We start from the raw sequence: 21,436 nt of genomic DNA, 5'->3' as shown, positions 1-21,436 counted from the left end.
AGGACCAGGAAACCATCACTGAATGATGAGGATGGAGGTGTCTTATCTCACCTCCCTGTAAGGCTGTATTCACTCCTCAGTGCAGCACTTTGATCTTTCAAACCAAGAACATGGGAACTGAAGAATTCCTCCTTTGAAAAAGAAAAAAAAAAAAAAAAAAAAAAAAAAAGAAAAAAAAAGAATAAAAAAGAGAAGGAAAAAGCACTACCAAAAGCTTTCACTCAATATCTCATTGGTTAAGGGTATTTTTACCAAACATGGGACCTAATTTCAGCCTCTCTCTGAAGATGAGGTGAATCTTTTCTGCAGAGAGAAAATGTCACTTGAGACTGTCTCATCCAGGAGAAAAAGCTGCTTTTCCTATGGAGTCAGCATCCCTGGGTGAGGTTCAGGTATCCAACGTGGTAGCTGGAGCATGAGCACTCATTACCCAGACAAACAATGTCAATGCTTGCAGAAGCCCAAAGCTGTCAGAAAAAATGAGTGACTGTGGTGGCCAAGTCCCTTAGACACTCCTCTCAGAGGAACACCCTATGGATGCCAGAATGGAAACACCCCATGGATGCTGTAAGCAATGAACACTCTGCATTTTAACCACCTGGTTGAGTAAAAGCCCTGAGGACACCCCTCTTCTGACCTCATTTGTGTGTGACCATCCAGCACCCTTCCTCTCTCTGCAAGGGAGAAATGTGATGGATTTTATCCCAAGAGACTTCAAGCCAGATGCTCCACAAGCAGCAGAATCCTCAGTCACATCCACCAAGACCGATTACCTTTTATTTAATTGCTTTGTTTGGTTGGTTGGGTTTTTTTTTCCTTTTTACCAGTCTGACATTTACCCAGGCATGGTTTCCTGCACATGCCTGGACCAAAGCTTGGCATGGCAGCTTCCCTTCCACATCCACCTTCCTCTATCCCAACCCAAACTGCAGCACCCAAAACCTCAGTGAAGACCCCCTTGGCTCTTCTCCTCCCAAGGGATCTTGGAGAAAAGCTCTCCCTTGGCTCCAAGTGATGCACAGCCCTCTCTCCTCTAAGGCACTACAATGTGTCCTTGCCCAGTCCTTCTGCAGCAATGTCCCCCTTCCCACCCTTGGGAAGTCTCCAGCACAGCAGGGAGCACCACACTGTATTTTACCTCCAAAATCAGAGCCCAGCCTTGGCCATTCACAGCTGCCACAAGGGAGGCTTTGAATCTTGCTAAGCCCAAGCGAGAAAACACTAATAAAATGTAACATTAGAAATGAGTGACTCCTTTTGGAGCCTGGCTCCTTCCTTGATAACCACCTGAAATATTATCTCCCCTGCAAAGTCTGTTCTGCATTTCCCACACCCAGGGAAGGTAACAAGGTGATTTCCTAGCTGTCAGAGCTGGGATCCAGCTCCTTGGATGAGGCACATCCCTGGGCATCGTTGCAGACACCTCTGGCTCCAGCCATCCTTGTGCTTACTGACAGAGATGGGGCAGCTCAACTTCACAGGACAATTTTTTGGGGAGGGAAACTGATTCTGGGCACCTAAATCTTATTTATCCCCAGGAAACAAATTCAAGCAGTGCTTCTAATTTTTCTCCTGAGCTGAACCTTTTTCTCTAAGTGTCTGGGATGCAGATGAGTTGGGGAAACCCATATTTCCCACTGGGCTGTGTCAGATTTTTAGCCCTGGCCCATCTCTCCTACCTGGGGAGAGAGGGTCATCAGCACCCTGATTTCTCTCTGAGCTGTCGGACTGCTGATATTTTCTCCTGCTGACATATTTCACATGACACACTCTGCAGCCAGATGCCTCCATTTCCCATTTGCTGCCACACACAGATAATCCCCTGGATAAAAAAAAAAAAAAAATAAATAAAATAAAAGAGGCTAGGGGAGAAATTACCCAGCAAAGCCTGAGGAAAACGGAGCAGGGAATGCCTGGGAGGAGCAGAGGGCAACAGAGGGGTCATGGCTTGGAAAAAGAGAGGAAAACGAAGGTGGGGTGGGATGCAGGGGTGGCTCCATCATTCTCCTCGGAGAGCAGCAATCCAGAGCCTTTGGAGCAGGGGATGCTTTCCAAAAGCACCCCGGGGCTCGCACGGGCAGCATCAGCATCAGCAGCACTCCTTGCCAAATCCAGCGGGGAAAATTCGGGCGGGGAGGGAGGGGGGGAGGGAGAGCCTCGCACTTTGCCTGGCTCCAGGCAGTGCTATTAGTCTCCCTGCTAATGAGCATTAAGCACAAACAAACACGCCAGGCGTTTCCACCCAGCTCTGATGGAGCAATAAACCCGGGCTGAGCTGATCCTACGCCTGGGAAGGGGACGCGGCTTCTCTGCCGCAAAGAGAATTCCCTGACAATTTACAGGTGTGCTCAGAGAGAGGAATAATAATTTTAGTGCTCCTGAATTATGGGGGTGGAGGACAAAAAAAAAAAAAACAAAAACAAAAAAAACCCAAAGAAATTTAAAAAATTAATAAATAAAATTAAAGATCCTGCCCAAGAAGCTTCTGCCTGAAAACAGAGGCAGGATCTTGACCAAAAAGCAGCCCTTGTTAGAAAGACATCAGAAGGAGGTAAAATGAAGCTTTTTTTGTTTTCTAATGACTACCATTTTTTCTTTTTTTTTCTTTTTTTCTTTTTTTTTCTCCTCGAGGCTAAATCCCAGGGATCTTCAAACCAGCAGGGTGATGGGCAGAAGAGCATCAGCCTAGGGGTTCCCTCAGTCCAGCCAGCAAAGGATCATTTCTTTGCTACCTGCACACAAAGCAAGGCAGCAGCTGTCCCAGTGTGCTTGGAACTTTATTTGAGGCTGAAACTGCAACATCTCAGGGCTGGATTTAAGTTTTGCCTTTCCATCTCAGCACAGCAAAGTGTAGAGGTAGCTAGAAAATATTGCATTGCCAGTTTTGCTGCCCCTTTTGCTTCAAAAGACAGTGAAAACACTAAGTAGCAAACAAAAAGGAGAAATAAGGCAAGGAAGCAAATTAACAGGCACTGATTAGGGTGTTTTTTAATTTTTTTTTTTCCTTTTGGGTGAATGGAGAAAAAGAAAACTCCTAAGTCAACGTTTTTTAAAAGTCTGGCCTTTAAAAAATGCTGCACATCTCTGTATCTGCAGAATAAAGCACCAGCTCAAGCCAGCCACAAACTAGTCTGATAGGATCTGCAGAATTATTTTTCTGGCTGTCTTGATGAGTGCTGACTAATTAGCATGACAGCACTCCAAAGTGCCCCTTTGTGCCATCCCAGCCCTGCTGGCTCCAACACAAACCCTGAGTCACCCCCTGGCCCTGGTGGAGTGAGGACACAGAGCAGGGGAGCAGAGGGTGCTGGGGAGATGAACCACACACCACCAGAATTCACTGAATTACAGAATTCCCCCTGAGCCAGGAGAGGTGAGATGGGTCTCACCTGCCTTCCACACTAAATCCCCCCTGAATATGATCTGCATGTGTGCAGATATTGAATAAACATTGAGTATATAATATATATTTAGTATATATATTTATTTAATAAATATTACCCTGATCTGGGCTCTTTTTGTAACCATGGCATTTAAATTTGTCTCTGTGTGGTGTTCTTAGACTGCTTGGTCTCCTACATCCCATTCCAGGTCTGTATTTCCATGCTTCTAACTTATTAGTGGAGCTAGATAAAACTTGTGCAGGGAGTGAAGGTGGTGGAGTACTTTTTTTCACCTTTTATTTTTTGGTCCATCAAGTTACAAGGGACTTTACTCAATTTCACAAACTCCCCAGGGCAGTGGGGGCTCCTGGCTGGTGCCTGAGTGCTCCCAGCTGCTCATCACCCACGGCTCTTCTGAGAGCCTGGGGAAATTTGAAATCTGCTTCCTCCCCTCCTCTATTCCCCTTTTTTTGGTGGTTGTTTTTGTGTGCCTACACTAGAGATAAAACCCAGAACCACCGGTGCCCCCTCTGTTGCTCTGCATCTCAGCAGTGCTGCAATCCCCACCCAGCAATCCCAGAAGCATCCTGCACCCCCCAGGTCATTGTCCCCATCAAGGGGACATCCAGGGACTCAGAGCCGTGCCCAGGGCCGGAGTATCCCAAGAGATGCTCTCCCACTTGTCCTCTGGGAGAGGATGCTGCAGGTGAGCCACAGCTGAGGCACATCTGGCACCCTCCCCTCCTTCACCAGCTTCACCTGCAGGGAAAAGCAGAGGGCAATGGGTAAGAGACACAACAACCAAGCCTGAATGGTGGAGGCACACACTGAGAGACAGGAAAAACAATTTATTTCTCTATATTTGAGGCAATTTAACCAACTTTTGTTCATCCCTTAGCTGGTGCATCTCCATACCGCAAACTTGCTCGAGACTTACAGGAGCTTTAAAACAGCAAAATGAGCTTCAAAACCTTCACAGTTTTCCACAAGAACTTAGTAAGGGTGTTTGCTGTAGCCTTATTTGTCACTAGCAATCTGTTTGGTGTCACAGTGGGGCAGTGAGATCCATCCCAGGTGTCAGGACACATTGGCACCATCTCCTTCCAGCTCAGCTCTGAGAGGCATTGAAGAGGATGCTTCAGTGGGATGGGACAACTTCAGCCCCAGATGTCTTTCCAGAACTATAAAAACTAAGAAATATAAAAACTTCATTTAATGAAATTAAAATTAGCCAAATTCCAGAATATTTCAGCCTTGGGCACAGCACCTGATGGGGAGGAGGAAGAGGAGGGCCAAGTCCTGTAACAGGAATCATCACACATGCTCCCTCCTCTGCTCTTCTCTGCACACCAGATCTTTATCACATCTTGTGCTGTTTCCTCTTCTTGTTACCATCTCCTGCACAACAGGGACTTCTCAGAATTTTAATGCCTAATAATCTACTTGACCTTTTCATTACTCCAGATTTTGGTTGGTTTTCATGTTAACTTCATGTTTTTTAGGTGGCACACATCACAAATTGGGTGGAAACATGATCCAACACCAGTTCACGTTAGAAAACAGCTTAAAAGTCAGATTAACAATCTCTGCAATTAAGTTTCAAAGAACTCAGGAGTCATTACAATTACACCATAAATTACAATTAACAATACCACCTTTTTCAAAACAGAAGTAGTGAAGATATGTAAGAGATTACTAAGCTTTGAGGAAAAAAAAATAATCATACTTCTTATTTATTGGTAAAATTCACAACATTGAATAGAACAGTATTATTTGGTGTTGCTGGAGACTGAGCTCTCTCTACCAGAGCTGCAGAAATTCAGGGCAAACAGCAGCAAAACAAATGTCAGTGTGGGCTGGGATTCAGACACCACCACTTCCCAAATCACCCTTTTTGATACTTCCCAAGGAATCAGCACTAACAGTTTCTTTGCTTTTATACCTCTGCTGCCTGTTTTCATTCTGTGATATAATACCCTTGTCCAGGATAATCTGAATTTATCTGACAGCAGTATTATATGCACTGGTGTATCAAAATGCCTTCTGAGAACCTTCTAAAAACAGATGTTGCACTGGAAGAACACAAGATACATTTATTGATGCCATTTGTATTGATTCACACCCATTCAGGTGCTCGTTTGGGAGCAAAGTGAATCAATTTCTTTTGGGATTCTGCAGCTTTTTATATGATCTCATTCCACCTGTGGGGGATATTCTGGCTTCCCTTCCCTTTAGAGCCCAGCAAAGCTCTAAATGGTCCCAGAGATGAACCACAGGACACAGCAGGAATCCCTCTGTAGACTCCCATGGCTGTGTTTCCTCAGCCTGTGCACCAAAAATCACCATTTTACCATGTCCCACGTGGCTGTGCACACCTGCAGACCCTCTACAGACACACACATTAAAAAATAGGTGTGCATATACATTGCATTAGGAAAAAAAAAGAGCCGTGGGAGAGAAATGTCCCTGCTCCACCTCACCCTGAAATGAAGGGATTGGAATTCCCTGCTGCTGCACTACTGGACAGGTACAGAGGATGAGCTGGGTGTCTTTATCTACGGGGGCCTTATTCTCCCCCCACAATGTTTCCTCTGGGGTGACAAAAATCTGTTTCAAAATGTTCCAGGCTGTGGTTTGAGGCTGCCTTGCTGGGGGCCAGCAGATGAGGCAGCTCCACAGAACCCAGAGGAGGGAACTTTGCCCTGATCTTATCCACCCTGCTCCACCAGGCATCCTGTTTCCCAATGCCACCGGGAGCTTTGCACCAGAAAAAATAAAAAAAAAAGTGTTTGCAGCTGAGGGTGGTCTCACAGCAATTCAGGCTGCTCAGGGAGGTGGCAGTGACTCAAAACCCCAGGGCAACCTGCCCTAGGTGGCCCTGCCTAAGGATGGAGTCATCCCAGGTGATCTTTGGAGGTTTTTGCCAACCTCAAGCATTCTGTGACTCAGAAAAATCCTGCCTGACTCAGAGCACGGCTGTAAAAAAGAGGGAGAGTGGCTTTTTACTCAGGCAGGACAAAGGGGAATGGTTTCAAACTAAGAGGGATTTAGATTAGATGGTAGAAAGGAATTCTTTACTCAGGGGGTGAGGCAGTGGCACAGGGTGCCCATCCCTGGAAGTGTCCAGTGCCAGGCTGGACAGGGCTTGGAGAAACTGGGATAGTGGTGGAAACTGCCCGTGCTCTTGGTGAGAGGGAGGAACTGGATGAGCTTTAAGGTCCCTTCCTACCCAAACCATGCCAGGATTCTGTGATTCTACCAGAAGTGACTGAGGCAATGGCACTGAGGAAATGGTTACCCCTGAATGCAACCATGATTAATGCTAATTTCCCCTAGTCATCCACCAAGAGCTGGGAGTGCTGTATCCCATACAAACTGGGAAAGGAAGATCTCACTCTTTTGTCTTTCTGTTGCCTTATAAAGAAAAACTGCACTGCAGTATCTGGAGAAGCAGTACTCTGACCAAAGAGCTTCATTATTCACACTGTTCAAATTAAATTTTGCATATGGGACAAATTAATTCTACTGGTTCACAGTGCAGTTGTCAGCCTTTGTTTGCCCTTCCCTCCATTCTCCCCAAATGAAGCATCAGGTGGTGCCTTGCAAGTAGGAGAATATGGGTATGGCCTGGGTGGAGTAAGTGATTAGCAATGAATTAATTTTGAAGTGTCAGGGAGTAGTGAGAACATGGGAGATGACAAGCAAAGGATCTGTGACACATGGCTGCAACACAGTGTGCCAGCACAGTGAAATCATAGCTCCATGCTGGCCAAGGATGGCAGCCTTCACTTCCCTCCCCACCTATGGCTGAATGCATGGAAAAAAATCCAAAAAGCAGAGGGGATGTGGTGAGATTGTCCTTGGGAAGCAGCAGGTGTGGCAGTGACACCTCACACAGTGGCAGCAATGAAGGAAAAGGCAGGAAGAGAAGAGCTGTGTGCCCTATGGAAACTTCTATTATCTGATTTGTTTTCTGCTTTTGCAGAATCCAGTCATGGATGTGGGAAAGGGATCTCACACACAGGCCATCCAGTGGCAACAAATGAACAGGATTGCTCACACCAATGGAATTCTCTGCACACAGATTCAGGGGGAAGAGCATTTTCTGAGCAGTCCCTGCCACACTGTATAGAATGGAGGCAATAAAAAAAATTAATATTCAAACAGGAAACCTGACTGAATTCTGTTTAACTACACACGTGCTGGCTCTCCAAGAAACTATCTGAATGAACATCACTCAGTTCCAGATGATAAAAACATTTTGATAGATAATCATTCACTAGGAAATGGCTTAAAATAATTATCTTAATTCCAAATAAATTAACAAACAAGCTTGCTTTGGCTGTACCTGCTGCTGAAATTGGAATGTAAGAGGCAACACATTTTCTGCTTTGACTGCCTGTATTCAGTCCTCATCTAATTTTTGAAGCTCGGAAAGCAAGCATTAGCTTATTGCTATGCTTGCAAAAGTATTGATTTAATAGAAATCATTTTGGATATGGAAAAGAGACATCACAGTCTTGGTTTGTTTTTTTAAACAGGCAAAGAAACATGAGGTGACAAGTGTCAAATGATATAATTGAAGTTCTTTTCTTTGTCAGGAGATTCTGAAAAATGCTTAAAACCCAGTAAGTTTTGTGAACCAAAGCTACCTGAAATACATTCTTAAAGGACTGCCCATAGATAATTGATCAGCTGATTAAGAATAGAGATTTCTCTCCTAATTACATGATCATGGACCACTCGAAGAGTTTTCACATCAGAAGGAAGTGAACATTACTCATTAATCAAGTCTCCCTGTCCCCACCCCAGCTCTGCTGAAAGCAGAAAGCTAAGTGGGTCAGGAGAGGGGTTTTGGGTGATGCTGCAAGACCAGAGATAAGGCATCAGGCAGTTGGAGGGGAAAGCATCTTATCTAGAAGAACAGGCTTGACTTTCGTTCCACTGAGATAAGCACTAGAGCTTCTCAGTGTGGGGAAATAACCCAGCAGAGCTTTTGTGGGATCCTGCTGCCCAAACACCTCCTGAGCCAGACACTCAGTGCCTGCACCAAACCCTCTGCTCAGGGATAAGCCAGGGGGTGCAGAGGCTCTGGGAATGATGAATTAGAGGGATCCCTGTCAGGGCAGCAGTGTGAGAATTGCCACGCTGTAAAAATCTCCATTTGGCTAATTCCACCATTATTCTGCCCTGAAAAGAATCTCTGAGTTAGGGGATCTGGCTGTGTGCAGGCTTGGCAGAGGAATGGAGCAAATGACTGAAGGAAAAATTACATCAGAGGTCACCTGTGGTTTATTCAGCCTCGCCTAGACATGCACAGAAATAACAGCAAAGGTTTCTCTACTGACAGCCTGGGCCTGGAAGTCTTGGCAAGGCAGTAATTTATACAATGAAATAAAGTGTGTGAGCAGCCTTACAGTCATCTCCACTTGGCAGGACAGGTGAGCCAGAGATCACTAAAATATCACATGAGGCTGAAGGAACTGGCCAGTGATGTTGTCTTCAAAACCTCCTCTTCCTTAAGAGCTTAGGGTTTCTTCCATAACTGAGTCTATGTCAAACACAGAAAAGTCCTTTACATTTCCTCTTACACAAAACTGTCTCCTAAGAGCAGCTGAAGTGTCTTGTACAGGGTGCGTCACACCAGCTTCAGCTTAGAGATTTCCTTTCCAGCAGATATGTCCAGGGTTAATCTGCTATGCATTTGACAGTGTTACTGCTTTCCCCCTCTTTTTGGCTTTTGGAGAAAACAAAAAATTGGTGCTCACATAATAAAAAGACCAAAGCCCATCTTTCTACCAGTGAGTTTCAGCAGGAGCTACGACTAGGACATCATCCAGCTGCAGTGTTTTGAGCAAGATAGATCTGGTTTGGACCCAGATAATTTAATATCTTATCAAAAGATCTAACAAACAAAAAAAAAAAAAAAAAAAAAAAAGAAAAAAAAAAAAAACCAAACCCAGAGAAGCAGAGCCGGTAACGTTCAGAGAGGAGGCAGATCTGATAAAAACCAGGATGTCAGTTATCCGGATCTCTTGGGCAGCTGCAATCATTTGACCAGGGATGTGTTCCAGCTGCACTCACTGGGTTTGGGATGTGTTTGGGCACATCCCAGCCTCAGATCCAGCACCCAGTGACACTGGCCATGAGCTCTGGAATCAGGGATGGAGCCAAGCTCAGAGCTCATCACACAGGCAGGGCACAGCTGGGAGCTGAGCTCACTGCCCCACAAATCCTGTGCAGCTGCTCTGGGGACACAAGGAGATCCCAGCTAGGCAGGGAAGAGTTCCAGGAAGCAGCAAAATGCCAGAGGGACAGTTACTGGAATTCTGTCTGCAAATCTGATAAGCAGGCTTGGACAAATAAAGGAAAGGAGCATTACAGAAAAATCTTTGGATTTCTAAAAATGAGAAGAAGCTTGGCTTCTTTTCATAATTAGTGAGAACCAGAACCTATTTTTGCTAAGTGCTAGAACCCCACCTAGCTCAGAAGGGTTTCTAGAAACAAACATCATGCAAATAATCAATATTAACCCACATTGACCTGAACCTTGCTGTGTTCTAATGCCTAGTGACAATTTCTGTTTTCTTACTGGAAGAAATGGGGACAAAAGATGAAGGCAAACAAAGAGAACACTTGAGCAAAGAAATAAATTTTTAAAAAGAACTTCCAAGAAAAAAGCACTTTAAATGCCTCCTCATGGCCACACAGCAGCAGCATAGCACTCAGTATGTACTGCAGACATCCCAGCCATGCACTCACTGCTTGGGAAATGCACCCCATGCCCAAACCCTGCATATTTCTGCCACTTCAGGGGAAGGAGAAGCCTCCCAAGCTGCAAGGACCAGGTATCCAAGGACAGGTGTGTTCCAGGCTTTTTGTAGCACACTGGCCAGAATGGGCCATCAGCTTTGAGTGTGCAGCATGTGCCACCTAAACTCCACTTTTCACAGAGGCCACCCACTGCTACTAGTCACAGCCTCAGGCACAAAGATGCTGCAGGACTAAAGCTAGACAGAAAAAAAAAAAAAAAATCATCACCAGTGATTGTACTCCTAGGTTCCAGATTTATCCAAAACTGAGAGAGACTGAAGTGACAGCTAGAAGCACGAACACAGGCAGAGGCTGTGACAATGGTTTTGGGTATATGAAGCTGTAACCAGGACAGGGACACAGGAGGGGCTGGCACAGGGGGCACAGCAGAGGAGCTCACAGACACAGGGCAGATCAGCTCAGCCCCTGCCAGGCTGCTCAGGCCATGCAGATCTGCAGAGGCAGAGGTTCTGGTCCCATGGGTGATACACCCTTGGTGCCTGAGCCATCAGCTCACCCTTCCCAGCTGGAAAGGCTTTGGAGAACCCTGCAGCACCTGGAGCTGCCAAAAGGCCCTCCCAGCTTGTGGGGAATACAGCAGTGCCCCAGGGTTGTGTGGAACTGGGAACAGCTTGACATCTTCACTCGAAGTGCAGAGCTGCCTGCTGGAGCTCAGCCCTGCTCCTCCACCATCCTGGGCTGCATTCAGACCTTTTAACTTGTTGAGTTTTTTTTTTAAGTTGGTTATCAAGAGACAGATAGTGGCAGGTTATCATGGGAGATGGGGTTGAAAGGCGAAGCTGGTCAGATTTTGCAACTAACTGATAAAAACAATTCAACTGCAGAAACAAATTCCTCAACTCATTTCAAAGAGGCAAAAAAAAAAAAAAAAAAAAAACCAACAACAAACCCAGCTTCAAGGAAGATCTCTTTTTTCCCCATCTCACAGATTTCTAGGAGTGCTTTGAATTATTTTAGCAAGGAATAAAATGTCCCTGCTCCTGATAGATTGCAGCGTTCTCTGCTCAGAAGACAAATCAATATTACAGATCACAAATAAAATAGTCAGAAGGATTGAAAACAGGATTTACAACTGAATAGCTACCACACCTATATGAAAATAATAATTTACATTCCTCACCACACCCTATCAACTACACGCAGGCAGCCTGAAACAGGAAAAGTAACAAAAATAATGGGAAAGAGCAGCAAAGAGTGTCTTGACATTATTTGAACTGATATGAAAACAGGAGTTGAGGGCAGGGAAGTATTTTCTCTTGAAACCAAAAAAAAAAATAACACAGAAACCTTCCAAGGGTTTAGAGTTTCAGCTTTCTCACTGAGGGAAAAAATCCCCATATCCTCCCAAATCTATGAAAAGCATAGAGAATGGGTTCATTGAAAAGCAATTTTCTGTTAAAAATCAGTTCTGACAGGGTAGTTTCATCCAGGCTTGGATGTTGGATACCACAGGAGCATTTGCCAGGAATAAAAATAGGCATTTAGCTCTGGAGGGCTGGGCTGCCAGGTTTAAAGATGACTCCTTGCCTAGGGAAGAGGTTCCTGTCTCAGGAATGGCCAGTGACAGATCAGAAGGGATAGAGGTTCACGATTTGTGTGGGAGTCTTGAATAATCTGTTCCTATTTTAATGTGAACATGGGTGGTAACATGGAATTACAGCATGTGGAGGCGGGCTGGTGTGCAAGGATTAATGAAAAATAATGAGATAATATTGAGCACTTCTATAGTCTCATTACAAGGGCTCAGTTTCTCCACTGACAGAAATCCCTGGAAAATACCATACTCTGAGACTCCATCCCTAATCTTTGCACCAGGAATTAGCAGGAAACACAAAGGCTATTTCACAAGTATATCCCTTTGAAAAGAGCTTTCATCCTTAGTCTAAAATTTTAGGCGACTCTGCACTTACACAGTAATCCTTCCAACTCATATTTCATTGAATCCAGAAGTCGTTGTGGCTCCTGAGGTACTCTGCTGTAAAAAAACCCAAAACAAACACTTATAATTGCATGCTGGAAGTTATGGCAATGTTTATATGATGCACCAAGAAGAGACAAAAATAAGCACTGAAGGGCACAAGGGTAAAGCTGGGTTTATTGAGGACTAACTACATTAGGATTGACTAAAAAGAAAGAAAAAAAACCAACCCAAGCATGTTCAAACTGCAATCCAAGCAAAATTTATTTTTAGTCCCTTGATTATTGCGAGTTTCATAATGGGATTTTGAGGCCCTGCCGTTGTCTCCCATTAACAAGGGCTCTGTTATATATTCTGCAGTGTCGTGGTGGGAAATGATTCATGGCAGGGCTGGGATTTGACATTCGAGCACAGAGATGGAGGAAAAACATGCTTTGATTCACCATGTTTTAAAAACAAACTCACCCTCAGAAGAAACTCCAGAAAGTTCTTGAAAGCACGGCATAGAAATAGAAATATTAGTGCTATAGAAGCCAAAGCCAGAAAACAAGGCTTAAACTGGGATAATAATACTGGTTTTGGTAAAGCTGGAGAGAGCCACTGGCAGAATGCAGGGCTGGTCTGGCAGATCAGAAATAGAAATGCTTACCTGGCCACAAGACTGATCCAGTTATCGGTGTGAGGTGTGATGCTGCAGCTCAAAAACCACTGCAGGTGCATCATTTGATGTGGAAAATAATTCAGTGTTTTTAAACCACTGGCCTCCCACGGACGAAAGGAAGACTGGGTGATGGCAGCACTGCTGACACTGGTCACTGGAGCAATTTTTAAACATCTGTTGCTATAAAGAGGAAAAGGCTGTTTTTGATACAGCAAAACCATGCAGAGGAGGGATCAGACACAGCTCCCTGTTGCCTGAATAAGAGCTGAATGGCCAACCTGCCCTTTGCTTTGACAGGGTGACCTAAAGGGAAAGGCAATGGCACCCCACCATGACTCCTGCCCACAGGCACAACACCAGGCTGGCCCTGAGTCAAGGCCAGGAGATTTCTAAGAGCCTCTTCCTTATAATGTGAGGACATCCACAGTCTCACCCCTGAAAATGACTCAGCAGTCCTCAGGATTATAAAGTCATTTAATTTCTGCCTATGAGCTCTCCCCTGATCATCTCAGACCCTGAAGTTGATGAAAAGAGCATCTCCATCTCCAATAAATTTTGGGACTGAGTCCATCAAGCCAGTCATTTCTGTCCTACAATGGCACAATGGGATTTCTGCTCCATGCACTAAAGATTCAGACTGTCCCATTAGCTGAACTTTGAGGGTTTTTTTTAAAGCAAAATCAGTAATCCTGCAATCCTGTGTGGAAGGAATTGGGAAATTCTGCTCACTGAACAGAAGCATTTCTGGGAGACAACATACATCAAGCATGACTTAGAAGATTAACTTTTATTCAGATGATATCTTAAGGAATTTCCATTCTCATGTGAACGATGAACACTTTTATTATGGGGAGAGCCTGATTAATCTTTAACCAAGAATTTACAAGAGTTTTTTTAAAACAAACAACAAACAATTTATGAAGCTCCATGAGGTCTTCTTTTTATTCTGAAGAGTTTGTACTGTGAATGCTACCAGATTGATAGCTGGTTATGAAAAGAAGGACAGGTTGGGCAATGTGAAATGCCCAACAAATCCCTACTGGGAACATCACCTCTGGATACAACAGAGGGAACTCAGCCAAAAACCCACACTGAGGGAAGGGTTCAAAGGAAATGTGTGTGCAGTCCAAGTGTTTCCAGAAAAATCTGAGCCACTAATTCATTTCAAAAACACGGCAGAGAGGTTGGCAGGTGACTGATGCCACCATTTGACACAGAAGGAACCTCGTGGACACTTGTGTTGCTGGTGCTGAAGCTGAGGGAAGGCATTTCTTCAGCTCCAGTAAATATTAAAAGTAGGTCTGTGCCCAACTCCCCCCTCTCATAACCCATGCTTAGAACCCCAGCTCAGAACACTCTCCAGCTAGTTAACAGGATTTTTGAGCAGGTAGAAATGCAATTCCTGGGAGGTGCCAAACCACCATGTGTTTTCTGCTACAAGAAAGAAAAGTGTATGCATACACCAATGTGTCCAGAAAGCTTGAATAGAAAACCCTTTCGTGTCAGAAGTTTATTTTTATTGGTAAAATATTAAATAATATACAGAATTAAAAACTGCACTTACACTTCTGAGAAGAAATAATTCTTGGACAAATTATATGCTTGTTCCTGAGATTCCCTACATTTATTCCAGTAGCTGTGCACTCAAGACAGTACAAACCTTTATAATATAATCCTTTTCACAAAGTATTACAAAGTTTCTGCAGCTTCTTTTATTTATACACACACACACACCCACACCCACACACACGGACTCCCACTCTCACATGGCTGTACAACACTCACACAGGTACAGAGCACACACATAAGATGTGCAACCATATGTATGCATGTATGCTAAGAAGAAAATAAAAATAACAACAAGTCCCATAGTTCAGTCTATAGCGGCAAAACTCTTTCAGCAGGGGGATACAGGGTTACATTAGGGTTGCTCACATGCACCACTGTCAAAGGGATTGTTTCTGAACTCCTGTTATAAGAGCACCTTCCAATGAACACATAAAGAAGTGGGACAATTCCCAGTGTCTTCACTGGCTTTTTGAGTAAACTCTGATGTCTTTTTTTTTTTTTTTTTTTTTTTAATTTAAAAGATTCCTCAATTGCAGCTTGGAAGATCTCTCACAGAACCAAAGATCCTTAACTTGGGAGGGAAAAGGGCTCATTCCCAGGTTAGTGGCCTGGCTGTCTGCAGGAGAGGAGCACTGGGGATGCACCTGGAGCTCTGAGCCTGGGTCCCACTGCTCAGAGCACCCCCTGAGCAGCAGGAGCCGAGCTGCCCACGGGAGGATCCCAGAATTTGGCCCAAGAAGTGAGACCCAGCAGTCACCCACTGAATGTTCTTCTTCACCTCACGCACCAGGGGCTGGGCAACGGTTTTGGCAACCTATCAGAAGGGGATACAGTCTCCTCACCTTTGTTATTATTAAAAAGAAATCTCTTAAATACAAATTTAAAAGACAAAAGTGGCTGCTGTGCATGCGCAGTAACTGCCTTTCCAAGAAATCTCAATGGGATTTTATTATTTTTTGTTTTTATTACGTACCTAAATACATATTTACAGAATAGCGGCTTCAGTCTACTGGGGGGGCAAGGGAGGGGGGAGGGAAGGCATTAAAAATACACTATATATAAATATGTATGATATGTAAAACAAGTCCCATCTAAACTTATATAAGACAAGGACAACTCTAAAGAAGCTTTTCTGGTCTCTCAGGTAGATAAAGGACACGAGTCCTGTAATTCTTACGCAGGCAAATCTCTCCCTAGAGTAAATGGCAGTTTTGCCCTAGCTAACAGATTAGGCCTAATCCAAAATCCATCATCAAAGTCAACAAGAGTCTCCACTGAGTGGGTTTTGGATCAGACCAGAAGATCTTTTTATTTTTTTTGTTGTCATTTTTAATAAACATCAATATTAAGTGCTTTTCTTAAAAAAAGCTGCAATTAGAAAAGAAGAGGAAGGAAGAGTCAAGAACAGGTATGTCCTTAATTCTGGATGTGGATGTGTTTCAATGCCAACGACAAGCAGGAGGTAAATTATGGGCTTTACCCTTAATTTACAGTTTCTCATCTTTTGTCAGTCGCAATCAGTTTACTTGAACCATATCTTTAAATGCATTTAGGGCAGAGCATTTTGTTTCACTGATTTGTGTGGACTGAGGAAGGAACACAGAAACCACTAATACATTACTAAGATGTCAGGGTAAGTATTGCACTTGAACAGAAAAGTAACCCAAATCTTGATGATTTTTGTTTTTAGAATTAATACAAGCAAATCATCCACGTCTGCAATGATCACGTTTAGAAAGCAGGATCCAAGAATGAAGCATAAGAAGCAAATTTGGGGTTGGTAACCCCCACCCTGGAATACAACAGTAGTAAAACTTTTTTTAAAGCATTTTCTTCCAACAGGAAAAAAAAAATTATATGACTTTTTTTTTTTTTTTTTTTTTACTTTACAATTTTAAATCTTTCTAAACATTTGCATTAAAAGTTTCCAGTTTCTCATAAAAAGATATACATTTTAGGAAAAAAACCAAAACAAAACAACTAGAAAATAAAACCAACTAAAAAGGAAGGCAAATATACAGTATTATAATTACATTACTGTAGAGTCATCTCAAAGGTACCCTAGATCTTTTAAAGTGTTACAAAGAGTACGTACCTTATTATTTTTTTTTCTCAAATCAACTATCTTTTTTTTTTTTCTGTTTTTAATAAAAAACTACACTTGAGTACAAAAATATGTAAACAGACTGTACAGCCAATGAACAAAAAAAAACCCAAAAACCAACCCCCCCCAAACCCCTAGACAGCCCAAAGCTACAGGAGATAAGAGCAGGCTCAGACTTAAAGCTCCAAGAAGGAAAAGGGGGAAAGAGAAAAGCACAGAAAGCCAGAGGAGACTGCTACATGGTGAGGAAGTGAACGTGTTCAAGCTCTGAGGACACTTGACAATTCATCAAATAATTGATCACAGTTTCAGAATCTGAACGACTACAAAAACAACCCAAACAAAAAAAGTCCTTCCCTTGTTACAGCGTGTTCAGGAACGAATATCCATTTCCAGTAAGCGATGCCAAATCTCAGTGAGTGCATAGTAGGGATTCAGTGACCTCCACCCCTGCAAGAAGCTTTGCTGACTCCATGTCACTTGAGGTAAAACTAAGTGGCCCAATTTACTGCAAACTGTGCTCCCCCCACACCTTGATCCAGCCTGGTGACACACACCAGAGGCTGCAGGGACCCAGGGATTAAGGCTGCTACACGGAATGAGGGAACACCCAGGCTGCCCAGAGCTGCACCCTCATCTCCCAGGGGATGGAGTGACCAAACACAGCTGCAAAGCTCCTGTGCACTTCCAGATCCAGCCAAAGGGATGGCACCAGGCTGATGCTGCTCAAGTGTTTTCCTGGGCTGCAGTGCAGTCACCTAAACCAACACCTGCAGTGGGAAGTGCTGGCCCCAGCTTTGGGCCAGGCTGCTCCCTTTCTCCAAAAAGGGTCCACATGGTACCAGCCCCTCTCAAGACATGATCTGATTAACTTCATTGTCATTCACTCTGTTGAAATACTTCACGTACTGCTAGTCAAAATATCACAGTTTTTTGTTGTTGTTTTTTTTTTTGCAACTGTAAAAACTATTAGTTGTACTACAACTAATATGAAATGGTCATTTCTATATCCACTGAATAATTAAGCCCCAAGATGAAAATGAGAAATTTCTACAGAAGAAGATAGTATAGGAAGTTATCTTCAAAGATGAGGACCCAAGTGAGCACACTGATAACCACCTTTCCAAAGGCTGGAAGCAAACAGGAACTGGGAATCTGCATGATCAGCTGGGAAGTAGGAGAATTAAACAGAGGCTCCTTTTATTGTTTTCTTGGCCTGTAAGTATGCAGCATGGCAAAGCCTGAGCCCACCCTTCCTCCTGACTGTCCTCTGGGAATTTCAGAGCCAGGCAGGAGAAGGACACAACCCACCCTGTTCAGGTGGGGCTGTAGGAGGTCAAATTGGGAACCAGTGATGTTCTCCTTTCTTGCATCTCAGAACACATCGATGGGATAAAAGGGAATCTATCCACTATGAAGCAAATTCCAGCTCTTTTCTGCCTACTTGCTCCCCTCACCACCCCTCTTTGGCTGCTGTGTGTTGCTGAGGGGGTGGCCCTGGGCTGTTGCTGGGCCCTCCCACTTTGGCTGTGCTGGCACACTCAGCTCTGCAGCCCTGCAGGGGCAACAACTGCACCTGGAAGCAGGTCACCAACCCACTGGATAGTCCCAGAACCAGCACTGTGCTTGTCACTGTCACTCCAGCTCATGAACCCCATGAACACCTCCTGCTGATGAGTTTCTCTCATATCTACATCAACTCCCGGGGCAGCAGTGTGACAGGCAGACCTGCACACCACTTCCAAAGGACTTGCCACATTTGTTTTCCCAGGGTGAAGCAAGAAGCAAGTGCTTTAAAGTGTGGTCCCAGTCATAAGTGGGAACTTTATATCAGAGCAAAGTCCACCTCCAAGGGTGCTTTAGTTAAAGCACTGAGAGGGAGAAAACAGCAGAGGCTTCCCTGGGTCTCTGTAGGGCACAGTGCAGCTGGGGGCTCCCAATGCAAGTCCTGGCTGTGCTCCCTGGGACAGCTACACTCCAGCTCTGGCTGGACAGCTGGAATGCACTTGGCTAGGGATATTGTCAGCCCTTCCCACTCCTAAATGCCATCTGACTCCAGGAAATCTCACACAGAGTCCTCTCTCTGGGTCAAGCTGCCAAGGAGGGTGCAGAGCAGAAGGGATTTGGGTTTCCTTTGGGTTGGTTTTTGTTGTGCATTCTGAAAGGGTCTGGCAGGATCTCACCAATGACATCAGGATCTCCCAAAATGCATTTGGAAAAGGCACATATACAATAAAGCATATACCTTACTACACAATACTATATATATAAATATACTTTCTCAAGCTCTCCAGCTGCCCCAGACCACAGGCCATCAATTTTTGTTTTTAAATGCTATTAAGCCAAGCTAAGATGTGAATTACTAGCAGAAAAGCCAGTTTCATCACCCTTTTCCTAAAATCTCACACTGACTTTAGGTGATTCTGGCAGCCAGCCTCCTCCCCCCTCATTACATTATGAAGCACAGCAAGAGTTAAGGAAAGCAATTTATCCAGAGAAGGAACTGTATTACTGTAGCTCCTGCCCTTGGCTGAAAAAAGCACCTTTGCTGCAATTATCTCCAAAATTTCTTCCTGGAGGAAGGAGTGTCTGCTGTCTGGCTTTTCCAAACCAGAACAATCTAGCCCAGGACCTGGGCAACAGTAATAATGCCCCATGAAAGCCCAGTTTTGAAGGGTTGGGTTCCATTACTGACCTCCTACCTGACAGCACAAATTTAGGGAAGCCCTTGTAAACAGAAAGAAATTTGGAAACTCTGACAATCGAGGATTTCTCCACCTTGCAGTAAACATACTTTAGGCCAACACAGCTACTTCATGGGCTAGGTTCTCACATTGCAGAAACCAGTATCACTAAAAATCAGACCAATTAACCCATTTAAAAATCTTCCTCTCTACTACAGACCACTACAGGTTAATGCCTAGACACCTTTCACATCACATCATAGATGAAAGCACTTTTTAAGGAGAATAAAATTATTTTAATCCCATAAATTACTGAGTAAAGAGCAGGCTTTACTGAAAAATGCAATATATTTTGATGTGCACTCCTAACTGATTACAAGGAGAGGTGGCTGTAAAATTCATCAGTCATAACTGCAGATATATAGATAATGCCCTTTGCTCCAAGGATATGGATCACACCAAGAGCAGAATAAGCAGTCACACTTCCCTTTAAATTAATAGGCTTGTAATCCTCTAAACTGAGAGCACAGGGGTTTTTTTTTGTTGTTTGTTTTTTGTTTTTTTAATGAAAATGGGGAATGCTCACAGGTAGCCAATTCGAAATTTGCAAATGCATGTTTCTAACCAGAAACCTGATTCCAAGAATTTCAAAAGAGTCCAATAAAAATCAGCCAGGTTCGATTTCCAGCACCGAATAGTCAGAACAAATGGATTTGGAGGCCAAGGATTAGCTACTGAAATTCCTAGTACACTGTGAATGACTAATGAACTTGATGAAACTCAAGAGCTTTTCTTAGAAATCCAATTCTGCAAAGAGCAAGCAAGAAAAAACACCCAAAGAAATCCCTGCTGCCCCATTTTGCTCACTTTTGTGAAAGGACAAACTGCATTACACAAAGCTCTCTAATAATTTTCAGAAGGAATTGAATTCTAAAGTAAATGTTATTTCAAAATTTTCTTCAAAATTTGAACTAGAATTTAACCTTTTTCTTTTCCTAACTCTAGGATAAAACTCTTCAGTGACTGTTTAGAAAAGGACCCCGATAATAAAAAATTAATGTGACCCCTCAAGTTTCTTCCTCTCCTCCTATAAGTCCCCAGTGCCTTCCCAGTTCCCTGTGCCCGTGACACCAGGACATAGAGATGTCACCTGATACTGCCAGATTAAGAAGTTGGACTTAACTGAAGCCAGGTCCAAAATCAGTGGGCCTCCCCATGTGATCCTCCAAATATCTCCAGAATATACCCCACCAGAGATACCAGTGAGTCATCAGTGAGCCAAAGTGCACACTAAGGAGCTGCAGATGTAATTGCTCCAACTGGTTTGTGGATACACAAGAGATTCTCTACCTTTCCTGTATTCCGGTGCTTTCCCAAACAAAGGCAGAAATTTTCAACATTTTCCCCTAGTGCTAGCTATTCCAAGAAACCACAGCCCAATGCTCTTTCACTGACCACAGAGGGGAGAACAGAGTGGTTCCCCCAGGGACTGAAAGGATTTGCTAGCAACATTTCTCTCTGGCTTGGGCTTGTGTTTTTCTGGAGGCCCAGGCAAGCCCAGCAACCCTCAAGGCCCAAGAACCTTTTCCTTTCCACTTTGTTCTTAAAAGACCTTTCCTGCCTCAGCAAATCACAACCACTTTTTTCTTTTCTGACTTTCCAGGCACCTCCTGACACAAAGCCCACCTCCCTAACTGCAGAGAACAAATAATAAAGGAATAAAAGTGATGCCCTCCAGCATGTCCCTGCTTTTCTCCTGCACAAACTCTTCTGACTGCAATGTGCACAAGACAATGAGAATGGCTCATTTGCCCCAGTTTCCTCTATATTAGGGTGAAGAAAGAAGGAGGGGGAGGAACCCAATGACATTAAGAACAATGTTGGGAATAGATCTTTAAATCTGTCTCTCCAAAGCCTGCATATTCCCAGCCTTGATAGGTCTCACATTACACAAGATGACATTTCTCTCCATATTGTATTATAATTAATAGGCTACTGCAAGACTTTACCAGCTCCTACTTAATAGCATTGCAGTGCTGGGAAGCAGTCATCAGGTAATCTGGCCATGATCTACTGTATTCTTTCTAAACACAGGTTCTAGCTGCCAAGAATGTCACCATAAAAAGATTTCAATCAATACCACTCAGCTCCTACTTTCAAATGCTCCAGGTCTAGGAAGAGAAGAAGAAAAAAACCCAGTACCCTCAAAACGAACAGCAAACTGGCATATGCATCAAGTGCACAGATTGGAGGCAGCAGATGGGAATTCATTATGGCCTGATC

Source organism: Erithacus rubecula, assembly GCF_903797595.1.
Source record: "Erithacus rubecula genome assembly, chromosome: 8".
NCBI classification, from domain to species: Eukaryota; Metazoa; Chordata; class Aves; order Passeriformes; family Muscicapidae; genus Erithacus; species Erithacus rubecula.
This window is presented reverse-complemented; position numbering follows the sequence as displayed.